Below are 14,046 nucleotides of genomic sequence, written 5' to 3'. Positions count from 1 at the left end.
TGAATATATTTGGGTTCCACACCACATGGCTCATAACCAGTGTTTGGTAAATTACTTTTTTAAAAAAACTGCGTTAGAGGCACAGTTACTTGGTTCAAACAGTTTCAGTTAATTGTTTTAAAAAGTAACTCAAATCAGTTACTGGTACTTGAAAAGTAACAATAAATTACTTTTACAGTACTTTTTGCTGGAAACAAATTACGACGCTTAATGATCATTAATTGTAATAAAATAAATACACGAAGACTTACATGTATTTTATTTTTGAACATAATGTAAGTATTACAACAACTGAAAATGAGAAAACGAAGCACTGAAGCATTTGGGTGCTAGAAGAAATGGCGAATTGCAATAAACTGCGGATATTCTATACATAGTATGGAACAAAGCTTAGCTTTCTTGTCTTAGGCGATTTCACGAGAATCCTTTCACCTTAGCATCAAGAGTTGGAATCACAGTTACCAAATTTAGCACTTCCCCCACGTTACACATTTTTAAGTTAGCAAATTAAGTGTCGTAAACGTGTTACTTATATTGCAATATATCTATACTTTTTTAATTACAGTTACTTACTTTTAAAAGTAACTAATAACAGATAGCTCAAAAAGTGACTGTCATTTGTAACTGCTCATAACCATCAACAGGATCTCGGCTTTAATGTACTTTCTTTAAAAAAAAATTACAAGAAAAATCAATACTATTTGAATCTGATGCTCATCACTTAGGTCTCAAAGCTCTCAGTGGAAAATTACCTTTGCAGTTGTCAATTTTTCCTCTCTCTGTTGTAAATGTTGCTCTTCTTTTGGATGCATTCGCTTATACTTGTAATCACATATCTCCTGGTAATTCTAATTTCAAACCCAGATCATCAAACGTTGGACAATGACAACAGGTCATCAAGATTCCGCTATACTGGTACTATCTTCGCAATAAACATAATGTCATGTTCTATCTGTTATTCTTTTTAAAAAGTAACAATAGATGTGCAACGTTGATTTTTGTAGTAAGGCCGGCAAGGATGTGCTTTCCAAATAAATGCTTCCAAGAAAAATACACTTGTACTGCTGACTTTCCAATCAAGAGATTCAATTCGGTTTCGTAAGAATTTCGCCTTATGTGCATCACAATCAAATCGTAGTTTGCAAGATCTTTGTTACTGTCACGTATACTTTTTTTTTAGCCGTGTACTGTGTGATATTGCATGAATCTCATCTCACAGTGTTGAAAAATATCATGTTATTTGTTCATCAAGGTAACTCGGAGTAATTGTCCTTTTCTCTCATGTCTAATTTTACAATTCTTTCTTATTTTTTTTACTTTTCTTTGTAGATGTATTGTTATTATTTTGCAAGAAAGAAAGTAGCAGAGAAAGGAGAGAGATACAGGAAGGCAGAAAAAGAAAGGCGGAGAAAGGTATTGAAAAATAGATGATTAAGAAAGAAATGGACGGAGAAAGAGACGGTATCCATAGCCACAAAAAAACAGAGTTCAACTCAAAATAATTTCCCACCTTGATTCCATTTGATATCCCTGGGAAAATAAAAAGGGACGTTCAGGCAAAGCTGATTTCAGATAGCAGCACCATTCGCTTACGATAGACTCATATTTAAATTCATGGGAATTACGATGCTGGAAGTGCTGTTATTAAACATTCCGTATTAAATTACACGTTTAGTTTGATCCTGCCCTAGAAAATGATGTCGGGGTTCAACAGCTGAAAAATCAATATTCTGAAGTTTGTACTAGAAAAAAGACCTGTCATCGATAGTTAAAATATCGGAACTCTAAGCATTTAATACTTGCATAGTATTTATTTATCATTGCAATTTGCATGATTTAGGTGCATTATAATAATTCAGCACACTTGTACTTTTATTTCCATGGTTTTCATAGTTTACTCTACACATCCCCAAGATATCACGCTTTTCAACATATTTGGTAAAAGTAGTCCTTTTATCTTTTGTAGAGAAGAATAGTTATACAAATTCTTCTGTATCTCGTGATTTATTAGGTTTTCTATGTAACTGCAGAAAACACTGTAGATAAAGACAATGAGAAAGATAGTACAAGGAGAAATTATACTTTTACCAGTGAATAATAGACAAGACTAGTGCTCGAAGTGGGGCATGCGGAATCCCAGATAGTGAAAATTTTGAAAAGCATCACCCCAGCTGACTCCAACTCCCACGGTTGGATTTTATATACTTGAAAGCCAGAAAAGGACATAACACGGAGTGTAGGATCAGAAGTTTTGAATTGGCAGGCTGCGGTGGCTGTATATGGCTCTTCATCGAGTACAGAACCATATGCCAAATGGCCCGTTCGGAGCTACCCGATCTTTAAGTTTTATTTTTCATAGCTTCCAAATAATGGGATTTTGGGCAACTTACGGCTTGCTGTATTGTGGTAAAAGTTTGAGAAATGCTTTTTTATTAATGCAAACTTCATGAGATCAGAGAACGAACCTTACAAGTTTTGCATAAGACTGAAAATATCAGTTACATTTTTCTGGGTAGATAAAGGGTGGACCATATTCAGGTAGGCTACAATTGGTGATTCTCTCTCTCTCTCTCTCTCTCTCTCTCTCTCTCTCTCTCTCTCTCTCTCTCTCTCTCTCTCTCTCTCTGTTCGTCTGTGCTCCCCCTCTCCTTCTCTATATCCTTTTTTCTATTTCTTTCCCCTCTCTTTCATCGTCTGCTTCTGTATCTATATTTCTTTCTACCCTTCTCTCCCCCTCTCTATCTCTCTTTCTTCCGCTATATATCATCTATCTTTCTCTGTTCCTGTATATTATTCTTCTTTCATTTCCTTTCTCTTTCTCTCCCCCATTCTTGCTGTTTCTTTCGTTCATTTCTTCCTTCTCTTTTTCTTCCTTTGGCAATTTCTTTTTGGGTCTCACTTATCGCACAAGCCTCAACCAACCTCCCCGCCTTCACGAAAAGCGGGGACGTTGGTTGAAGTTTGTGCGATAAGTGAGGCCCATTCTTTTTCGCCCTTTCGACGCCAGCATCTCACTTCGAGTGACTTCGGGTAACTTCGGGAATTACGACTCGCTCCAAAGCTGGCAAATGCAGAACAGCCAGTGTCACGTAAATGCGCAGCTCATTATGCCGATTCTCAGAATATATTCTCAGTATCTTCGGTAGCTGAATGAACGAACATGGATAACTTTGTTGAAGTGCGTCCTCAAGTTAAAGCTAGCATTTTCAAATCGTTTAATGAGTTATTTCTGCGTTCAACAATATGGGATTTACTGCTACATGTTCTTTCTGTTCCATCAGGACCTTTTGTAACAGAATTTCGTGCTTCTGGCGAACCTTGTTGTGGACAATCAAAGAAACTGCGATTTCCTGAAGGACATTACGATGAAAGCGCGTGTTGTCTTCACGGAAAATTTCACACAAAGACACCGAAGTGTGTATCATGGCTTTATGGAATGGCAGTAAAATATAATGGGCTGAATGGAAGCGAATATCACTGGAAGATGTAATTGGTGAAAAGGAAATTAGGTTTCTCATAATGACTTCGGCCAAGTGTCGCTAAGCGGACTGAATTTGCACGCATTGCAGGTTACTGTTTTCTGCAAATGAGTGTCTAATGCTATTAGGTGCCTTGTTTTCCTAGGAATTGCGGGAATTATACACTGTACATGGTGCATAGACATTTCAACCACACTAATTGTCATTTTCCCCTCTTATACGAGGGTCACTATTTATATTTTGAGCCTTGGCAGCACTGATTGAAGTTAGGCGCGATTTGACGTTTGCACGGAATCGTCTGGCATTATTGACCATAACGTACTTCAAATGTTTTATCAATAGCTTGATTTGTGTTGTTTATGTTGCCTTGGAGATTGCGCGACAACAATAAAATGGAATTAACTCGTGAACATTTTCGTGCGATGATTTTTTACGATTTTCGACGTGGATTATGTGACGGTCCTGTGAATCCGCACAATATAATTGTATGTTTATTGAAATTATTAATTTCATATTATACAAATCACTTTATATTAACTGTTCAAAAAAAATGTATAATAATTACTTTGTACTACGTTAATTATGTTTTATGTTATTTATTGCGCTATACGCTGTATAAACGAGATATTTGGAATTCTAACGTTGCTATAGCAACGAGAATCAATAGTCATTGTGTGGTAGTGTGTCTGAAAATAATGGAAATATAGGTAATAGTGAACTGCATATTTCTCAGTTATTTCACTAATATATAGACCCATAGAAGTTGTACCTTCACCTTCGCGTTTTAGTTTCAAATATTTATGAACGAAATGTAATCGTGCAAATGATTGACTAGAGAACGTCACAGTATAATTGGTGGTCCAGTATTGTGGAACGTTATCAGCACGATCTTAAGTGATGTGTTTTGCGTATGTGTTAACTTACACCATTGTTTTCGTGAATCTAGTTTGTACATAAATTTCTATTATGTACGCATCAAGTAATCCTTATAATCTGAGATCCAAAACAAGTCTTACAGCAAGATCTATCAATTGTGGTGACGATCCTGATGAATCACAAAATAAGAATGGTGCCATAAATATGGTGAAGTGCTGCAAAGATCCCGATAAGGAAAGGTTGGTAGCTTGTGAAAATTGTGGCCATTGGTATCATTTACAATGTTTGGGTTTGTCAGATAAGCATTGGGCCTACCAGTTAAATGAAAATTATTTCTGTAAAGATTGTGATCCATCTTATGACCCGTTCAGTATTGAAGCTTTCGTGCAATGGAAAAGAAGTAAAGAGAATGTTCAAGAAATTGACATTCGTCCTTCTGTGTTGGCAGAGACGTCAATGGGGCAAAGTAATGTTCCTTTTCAAATGTTTGATCTACTTGCAGAGTTAAGGAAAATCAGCGAGTCACAACAGGTGGAATTTACAAAAATGAGGGAAACACAAAAGCTTGAGTTTACAAAAATTAGGGAAACTCAAGATTCTATGAGGCAAACTCAAGAGTCTCAACAGCTTGAGTTTACAAAAATGAGGGAAACTCAAAAGCTTGAGTTTACAAAAATGAGGGAAACTCAAGATTCTATGAGGCAAACTCAAGAGTCTCAACAGATTGAGTTTACAAAAATGAGAGAAACTCAAAAGCTTGAGTTTACAAAAATGAGGGAAACTCAAGATTCTATGAGGCAAACTCAAGAGTCTCAACAGCTTGAGTTTACAAAAATGAGGGAAACTCAAGAGTCTCAACAGCTTGAGTTTACAAAAATCAGGGAATCTCAACAGGAAATTCAAAATTCACAGCAACTACTCAACCTTGACTTCCACGAATTGAGTACATCGTTACGGAAGGAATTAGCTGAAGTTGCCGAGTCCTGCAAATTAGCAACACGTTCATTACATCAGGAAATGGAAAGAGAAGTGCAAGGACTAACAGAGAAAATCGAGGAAGTCAACACTACTTGTGCAGAGAATTCTGATAAACTTGCTGGATTGAATAATCAGATTACAGAATGCCAGAACAATGTTTCAGGGTTGTCTCGGCAAGTTCATAGACTTGAAGTCGTTGTGAGCAAGGACGAAATAACGAAGCGCGTAGAAGCATGTGAGGAAAAGATTACTAAGTTAACATCAAATATTTCGACTAATGTTGACTCAAGTAATCCTGTACAAGTTTACAGTTCTCATGTGAATGGTAACTGTCAACCTGGTATTCCTGCAAGGAAACTAACCTCTCCTAAATCATCTAATTCTTCAGCGTGTGATGTTTCTGATGACGAACACAATCGCATTACTTCACAAAGACACAAACGTTCTAGAAATAATCGCATGAGAGCTAGTAATACTAACAAGTTATGTCAATCAACCCGTTCTTTATATTCTGATGGTTCTGGGCAGGAAAGAAAAAGGCAAGTTAACCAAAAGTCATCAAACCCGCAGAATCATCGATGTGATTATCCTGACAATTGTGTGCGTTCGTTTACTCAAGAACCTCGACGGTTGGTAAGATTGAATGAACTTACTGTTCTTCCTAAATATTCTGGAGATCCTGAAAAATCAAGCCCACGTAAGTTTATTAAAACTTTATCGTCCTACTTAGACTTACTGCAAGTTCCTGACATGCAAAGGCTTGAATGTATTACTAATTGTTTCCAAGGACCTGCAGAAGGTTGGTATAATACCCATGTCGATTCGTTTACATCGTACAAACAGTTTGTTGACGAATTTCTGAATCACTACACGTCTTATTCGTTAACTCAGGCTCAATTATCTGAACTTAGAAGTCGTAAATATGATCCTAAATCGACGAGTAGTATGGAAGTTTTTGCTATTCGTACGCATTCAGCATATTATAATTTAGTTGATCGTCCGAATGATGCAGAAGTTATTGACATTTTAATCAATCAGTTGCCCACATCTATTGCACAAACAATATTAGCTGCTAGACTAGTTAAAATGGATGATGTAATTGCGTTACTAAAGAGGTTGGATTTAGTGAATTCAAGATCGAACAAGAGTTTTAATGTTCATGATAATGTACGTGAAAAAAATTTCCGACATGATGGGAATAATTCTAAAAGTTTTACCGACAATAATAGTGCAAGGGCAAAACTGAGAGTTCAAAGTGTTGCTAAAAGTTCATCGTTTGTGAACGATGATGAACCTAATGGAAATCAAGGTTCAAGACGTAACGTAAGACCTAATGATAGTGTTCATTTTGTTTCTTCTAGCGATGAAAATAAAAGAATTAAGATTCCACGTACAGATGTTCCGTTTGTTGCTGAAAACCAACAATCAAACTCCAGCCAGAAGACGATGATATTTAATAGAAATAATAATTTTGGGAAGCCTAACCTAACTAACAGACCATATAATCGTTACAGACGTAATGGTGCAGGAACTCAAAATTTCCGGCAAAATAGAAGTCCACAAAGCTCTCGATACTTCAACAATAATGGTAGATTTATGAGCAACAGTTTCAATGCCAGAAACGAGCAAGAACAACAGCAATTTACACTGCATCCTAACTCTCAGTTCTCTAACAATAATTTCCACTCATTCCAACCGTGCAGTGTATGTGCCAATTGCGGATATTCGTCTTCTCAGTTGTCAACGGGAAACAGTTGCAATGCAACTGCAGTGGCGAATACTCCATTGAATGAAAATGCTCCATCTTTCGATCCAAGAGAAACTTCTTGTAAACAGTTCATTTCTTCTGCCCCTGAAGCAACATTAAACGAACGTCGCGGGTGAACGTGGACCAGTTTGCTCGCACTAACATAATGGAGGGTCCGTCTAAATCATATCGTAGTGATAATATAAGCACAACTTGTCAGTATGCTGTATTAAGTAATTCCGTTTTATCTGAAGTTGATCATTGTTATCCACTTTCAATATTTTTCCAGTTAGATTGGTACGAAGATGAACCTACTTGGACTTTAAATGATACTGGCATACCTACTCCTATTACTGATCAACCTCTGATCACAGGAACAGTTTGCGGTATTACAATACAGTGTGTCATCGACAGTGGAAGCCAGTGTAATTTAGTCAATTATGAATTATGGTGTAGTATAAAATCAATTATTCCGAGTGCCAAACTGGATACAGTGGATCAACTTAAGTTATTGCCGTTTGCAGGACATCAGAAGTTTCGTGTTGCTGGTCGGAAGATTATAAGTATTTCAATTAACTCGGAAGTTTTTTCTTTGGAGATGTTTGTATTGAACCAACTGCATGCTGAATTAATTCTCGGAATACCATTTTTAAGGAAATACAAAGCTGTACTCGATTTTAGAAGAAACGAAATTAGTTTGATGGCGTCTACTGGTTCCGAACTAGTTCAGCCATTTAACTCTAGCAAAAGCACAACTGATAGGGATCGCTGCCAGATGCAGGAAGTTACTATAGTCGAAGAAGCAGAAAATTTACTTATCGTTTCTCTAGATCAGATCACAACGAAGGTACGGTCGTGTGAATCACTCAGCACGGAGCAGCAGTCTCAGCTTGAGAATCTAATAATAGAATATCATAGGTTGTTTTCTGATCGACCCCGATCTGCATTCGTAGAACCTTATCAAATTGAACTAGACACAAAGGAACCAATTAAGGCACCTATATATCCGGTACCGTTCGCCAAAAGAGCATCGTTAGAAAGGGAACTAGAAAAATGGAAAGCCTGGGGAATAATTAAAGAGATGTCTTCGCCTTATTTAAATCCTGTACATATCGTACCAAAATCTAACGGTGAGTGGCGTCCAGTGGTGGATTTTCGTCGCCTAAACCAACATGTAATTTCACCACTTACCCATGTTGAACCGATAAACGAGCTACTTCAACATTTTAAGGGTGCAAGATATTTTTCTTCGATTGATCTCTCCTGTGGATATTTTCAAATACCACTTACGTCCGACTCGTATAACTACACAGCTTTTTCGTATCGAGGACGACAGCACGTGTTTTGTTACTTGCCATTTGGTATAAAATCAGCTGTTTCTGTTTTTGTTGAGAGAATGAATAAGGTGTTTGGACCAGAGACTCATTCATTTCTGATGATATATGTGGATGACATTTTAATATTTAGCCCAACAATAGAGAAACATTTTGAACATCTTGATTATGTTCTACAGACATTGCAGAAGACGAACATGTCCATAAAATTTTCCAAATGCAAATTTTTCCAAACTCAAATTAAGTTTTTGGGTCATGTGGTGTCTGGTTCCGAGATTAAGGTCGATCATGATAAGGACTCAGCTATTCTACAGTTTCCTGTTCCTCAAAACAAGAAGTCACTTCGCAAATTTTTAGGACTGGCAAATTGGAGGAATCGTTTTATACAGGGATTTTCAGATATCGCTAGTCCATTATATCATCTTTTACGCAAGAATGTGCCTTTTTATTGGACACCAGTAGTGTAATTGGACCTACAACCAGGACGAGAAAGTATGACCCCCCTCAGATTGATTTGCCTACACTTAAAACAAGCTCAACATGCCCATATGAGCTTTTTGCTCAAGTGTGGAACCCCGTCTAATCCAAGATTTTTGTAAAAAATACCCTCGGGAGTTCCTGAGAAAGTATGACCCCCCTCAGATTGATTTGCCTACACTTACAAAAGGCACTTCAGTGAGATTGTTGTCCATAAACCTGTCAAAAATAAGCCTCTCTTGATATTTTTTTTTTGCCCACACCTAAAAATAAGCCACAACCACCCACATACACACCTACACCCACCCACATACACACCCACACCCACCCACACACACCCACACCCACCCACTTCTACACACACCCACACACACACACACACACACACCCACACCCACCCACATACACACCTACACCCACCCACACCCACCCGCACATATTTACTTCCGGTCCACTTGTGGCCTATTTCTGAGCACAGCTCTGTTAGAGATAGGGATATTATATAAATTTAAAAATTATTTCATTCTTCACAAACAAATCTCATCTAACAATTCCATAACAGTTCCATGCTCAGCTCTGTGTCTGTGTGAGGCAAGCACAGCTCTGTTAGAGATAGGGATATTGAGTATTGAAACATCTAGAAATTATTTTATTCTTCTCAAGCTCAGCTCTGTGTCTGTGTGGGGATTTGTACCTAATAACATCAAAACAACACAGCTCTGTTAGAGACAGAATATTCAATTCCATATCTATAACATCTCTGTGTAATTCCATAACAGTTCCATGCTCAGCTCTGTGTCTATGTAGAGCAAAACAGCACAGCTCTGTTAGAGATAGGTATATTATATAAATTTAAAAATTATTTCATTCTTCACAAACAAATCTCATCTAACAATTCCATAACAGTTCCATGCTCAGCTCTGTGCCTGTGTGAGGCAAGCACAGCTCTGTAGGAATATTAAGTATAAATTTAAAAATTATTTCATTCTTCACAAACAAATCTCATCTAACAATTCCATAACAGTTCCATGCTCAGCTTTGTGTCTGTGTGAGGCAAGCACAGCTCTGTAGGAATATTAAGTATAGATTTAAAAATTATTTTATTCTTCACAACTAACAATTCTATAACAGTTCCATGCTCAGCTCTGTGTCTGTGTGGGATTTGTACAGCAACATAGCTTTGTTAGAGACAGAGTAGATGGGTATAAATATTATTTCATTCAATTCTTCACATTTATATCCATAACATCTCTGTGTCTGTGTGTCAGTACAGCACAGCTCTGTTAGATATTGAGTATAGATCTATTGGAAATTATTTCGTTCTTCACAAACAAATCTCATCTAACAATTCCATGCTCAGCTCTGTGTCTGTGTGGGGATTTGTACCTAATAACATCAGTACAGCACAGCTCTGTTAGAGCTATAACATCTCTGTGTAATTCCATAACAGTTCCATGCTCAGCTCTGTGTCTGTGCGGGATTTGTACAGCAACATAGCTTTGTTAGAGACAGAGTAGATGGGTATAAATATTATTTCATTCAATTCTTCACCTCTATATCCATAACAGCTCTGTTAGAGATAGGGATATTAAGTATAAATTTAAAAATTCACAAACAAATCTCATCTAACAATTCCATAACAGTTCCATGCTCAGCTCTGTGTCTGTGTGAGGCAAGCACAGCTCTGTAGGAATATTAAGTATAGATTTTAAAATTATTTCATTCTTCACAAACAAATCTCATCTAACAATTCCATAACGGTTCCATGCTCAGCTCTGTGTCTGTGTGGGGATTTAGCTTTGTTAGAGACAGAGTAGATGGGTATAAATATTATTTTATTCAATTCTTCATATTTTATAACAGCTCTATTCTTCACATCTAACAATTCCCATAACAGTTTCATGCTCAGCAAGGCTCTGTTAAGTATCTTAATATTTCATTCCTTCATAGCAGTTCCTGTGTCTGTGTGGGGATTTGTACCTAATAACATCAAAACAACACAGCTCTGTTAGAGACAGAATATTCAATTCCATATCTATAACATCTCTGTGTAATTCCATAACAGTTCCATGCTCAGCTCTGTGTCTATGTAGATCATTTAAAAATTATTTCATTCTTCACAAACAAATATCATCTAACAATTCCATAACAGTTCCATGCTCAGCTCTGTGTCTGTGTGGGATTTGTACAGCAACATAGCTTTGTTAGAGATTCATTCAATTCTTCACCTCCATATCCATAACAGCTCTGTGTTTATAATAGATAGGAATATTGAGTGCATCTAACAATTCCTGCCCATAACAGTTCCATGTTGTAGAAATATCAGCAATGCTCTGTGTCTGTGAGATTTGAAACCTGTTCCTGTACAGCTCTGTGAGAATTTTCATAGTGCCTAATAATATCAGCACAGCTCAGTTAGGATCGCATCTAACAAATATCAAGGATTTGTATCTAATTACAGTAGCACAGGGATAGGGATAATAAGTATAGACTATTGATATAGAAATTATTTTATTCTTCAATCTTATTCATAACAGTTCCATGCTCCTATGTGTCTGAGCAACATCAGTACAGCACAGCTCTGTTAATTAATATCTATTGAAACATGTGTCTGTGCGGGGATTTGTACCTAAGTATAGCTATTATTGAGTATAGAATTATTATATCTAGAACTATTTTCTGTGTCTGTGCAGGGATTTGTACTTAATAACATCAGTACAGCATTGCTCTGTTAGAGTATAGATTTATATTATTATTGAAACATCTCTTCACAAACAATCTCATCTAACAATTCTATAACAGTTCCGCTCAGCTCTGTGTCTGTGCGGGGATAAACATCAGTACAGCACAGCTCTGTTGCTCATCTTTTCAGCTCTGTGTCTGTGCAGGGATTTGTACCTAATAACATCAGTACAGCACAGCTCTGTTAGAGTATAGATTTAATTATATTATTATTGAAACATCTAGAAATTATTCTTCAAACAAATATCATCTAACAATTCCATAACAATTCCATGCTCAGCTCTGTTGCTCATCTTTTCAGCTCTGTGTCTGTGCAGGGATTTGTACCTAATAACATCAGTACAGCACAGCTCTGTTAGAGTATAGATTTAATTATATTATTATTGAAACATCTAGAAATTATTCTTCCTAACAATTCCATAACAATTCCATGCTCAGCTCTGTGTCTGTGCGGGGATTTGTACCTAATAACATCAGTACAGCACAGCTCTGTTAGAGATAGGGATATTGAGTATAGATTTAATTATTGAATCATCTAGAAATTATTCTTCAAACAAATATCATCTAACAATTCCATAACAATTCCATGCTCAGCTCTGTGTCTGTGCGGGGATTTGTACCTAATAACATCAGTACAGCACAGCTCTGTTAGAGACATTTAATTCTTCACATTTATATCCATAACATCTCTGTGTCTGTGTGTCAGTACAGCACAGCTCTGTTAGAGATAGGGATATTGAGTATAGATTTAATTATTGAAACATCTAGAAATTATTTCATTCTTCACAAGCAAATCTCATCTAACAATTCCATGCTCAGCTCTGTGTCTGTGCGAGGATTTGTACCTAATAACATCAGTACAGCATAGCTCTGTTAGAGACATTTAATTCTTCACATTTATATCCATAACAGCTCTGTGTAATCTCTGTGTAATTCCATAACAGTTCCATGCTCAGCTCTGTGTCTGTGTGAGGCAAGCACAGTTCTGTTAAAGATCTTCACAAACAAATCTCATCTATCAATTCCATAACAGTTCCATGCTCAGCTCTGTGTCTGTGTGGGCATTTGTACCTAATAACATCAAAACAACACAGCTCTGTTAGAGACAGAATATTCAATTCTTCACATCCATATCCATAACATCTCTGTGTAATTCCATAACAGTTCCATGCTCAGCTCTGTGTCTGTGTGAGGCAAGCACAGCTCTGTTAAAGATCTTCACAAACAAATCTCATCTATCAATTCCATAACAGTTCCATGCTCAGCTCTGTGTCTGTGTGGGGATTTGTACCTAATAACATCAAAACAACACAGCTCTGTTAGAGACAGAATATTCAATTCTTCACATCCATATCCATAACATCTCTGTGTAATTCCATAACAGTTCATATGTTGAAACGTTTATATAGAAACAATAGGCATTGATTGCCACTTTTCAGACAAGTTTTAAATTCCATACAAATACAGAATTGAAACTGTCATGGCATAGGGATGAAATAACATCTAGACACTCAATAGATGTGAAGAATTAATTATACCCTAACTGTTAGTACCTATCTCAGAGCTGTGCTCTGTACAAATCCCACACAGACACAGGAACTGTTATGAAGGAAAAAAATATTAATATCCCTATCTACACAGACACAGAGCCTTGCTGAGCATGAAACTGTTATGGGAATTGTTAGATGTGAAGAATAAATTTCACAGAGCTGTTATGGATATGGAGGTGAAGAATTGAATGAAATAATATTTATACCCATCTACTCTGTCTCTAACAAAGCTATGTTGCTGTACAAATCCCACACAGACACAGAGCTGAGCATGGAACTGTTATGGAATTACACAGAGATTTGTTAGATGAGATTTGTTTGTGAAGAATGAAATAATTTTTAAATTTATACTTAATATCCCTATCTCTAACAGAGCTGTGCTGTTTTGCTCTACATAGACACAGAGCTGAGCATGGAACTGTTATGGAATTGTGAAGAATTGAATATTCTGTCTCTAACAGAGCTGTGTTGTTTTGATGTTATTAGGTACAAATCCCCACACAGACACAGAGCTGAGCATGGAACTGTTAGATGAGATTTGTTTGTGAAGAATGAAATAATTTCTAGATGTTTCAATACTCAATATCCCTATCTCTAACAGAGCTGTGCTTGCCTCACACAGACACAGAGCTGTTATGGATATAAATGTGAAGAATTAAATGTCTCTAACAGAGCTATGCTGTACTGATGTTATTAGGTACAAATCCTCGCACAGACACAGAGCTGGGCATGGAATTGTTAGATGAGATTTGTTTGTGAAGAATGAAATAATTTCTAGATGTTTCAATAATTAAATCTATACTCAATATCCCTATCTCTAACAGAGCTGTGCTGTACTGACACACAGACACAGAGATGTTATG

General features: G+C 36.8%; 1 protein-coding gene across 1 annotated transcript in view; it reads right to left on the bottom strand.

Annotated features, from left to right (window-relative positions):
• LOC146000340 (melanization protease 1-like) overlaps positions 1–14,046 on the bottom strand; it is a 75,653-nt gene that overhangs the window by 38,412 nt on the left and 23,195 nt on the right. The window lies entirely within an intron of this gene.

This window comes from Lepisma saccharinum, chromosome 16 (assembly GCF_977018435.1).
Source record: "Lepisma saccharinum chromosome 16, izLepSacc3.1, whole genome shotgun sequence".
Lineage (NCBI taxonomy): Eukaryota > Metazoa > Arthropoda > Insecta > Zygentoma > Lepismatidae > Lepisma > Lepisma saccharinum.
This window is presented reverse-complemented; position numbering and strand designations above follow the sequence as displayed.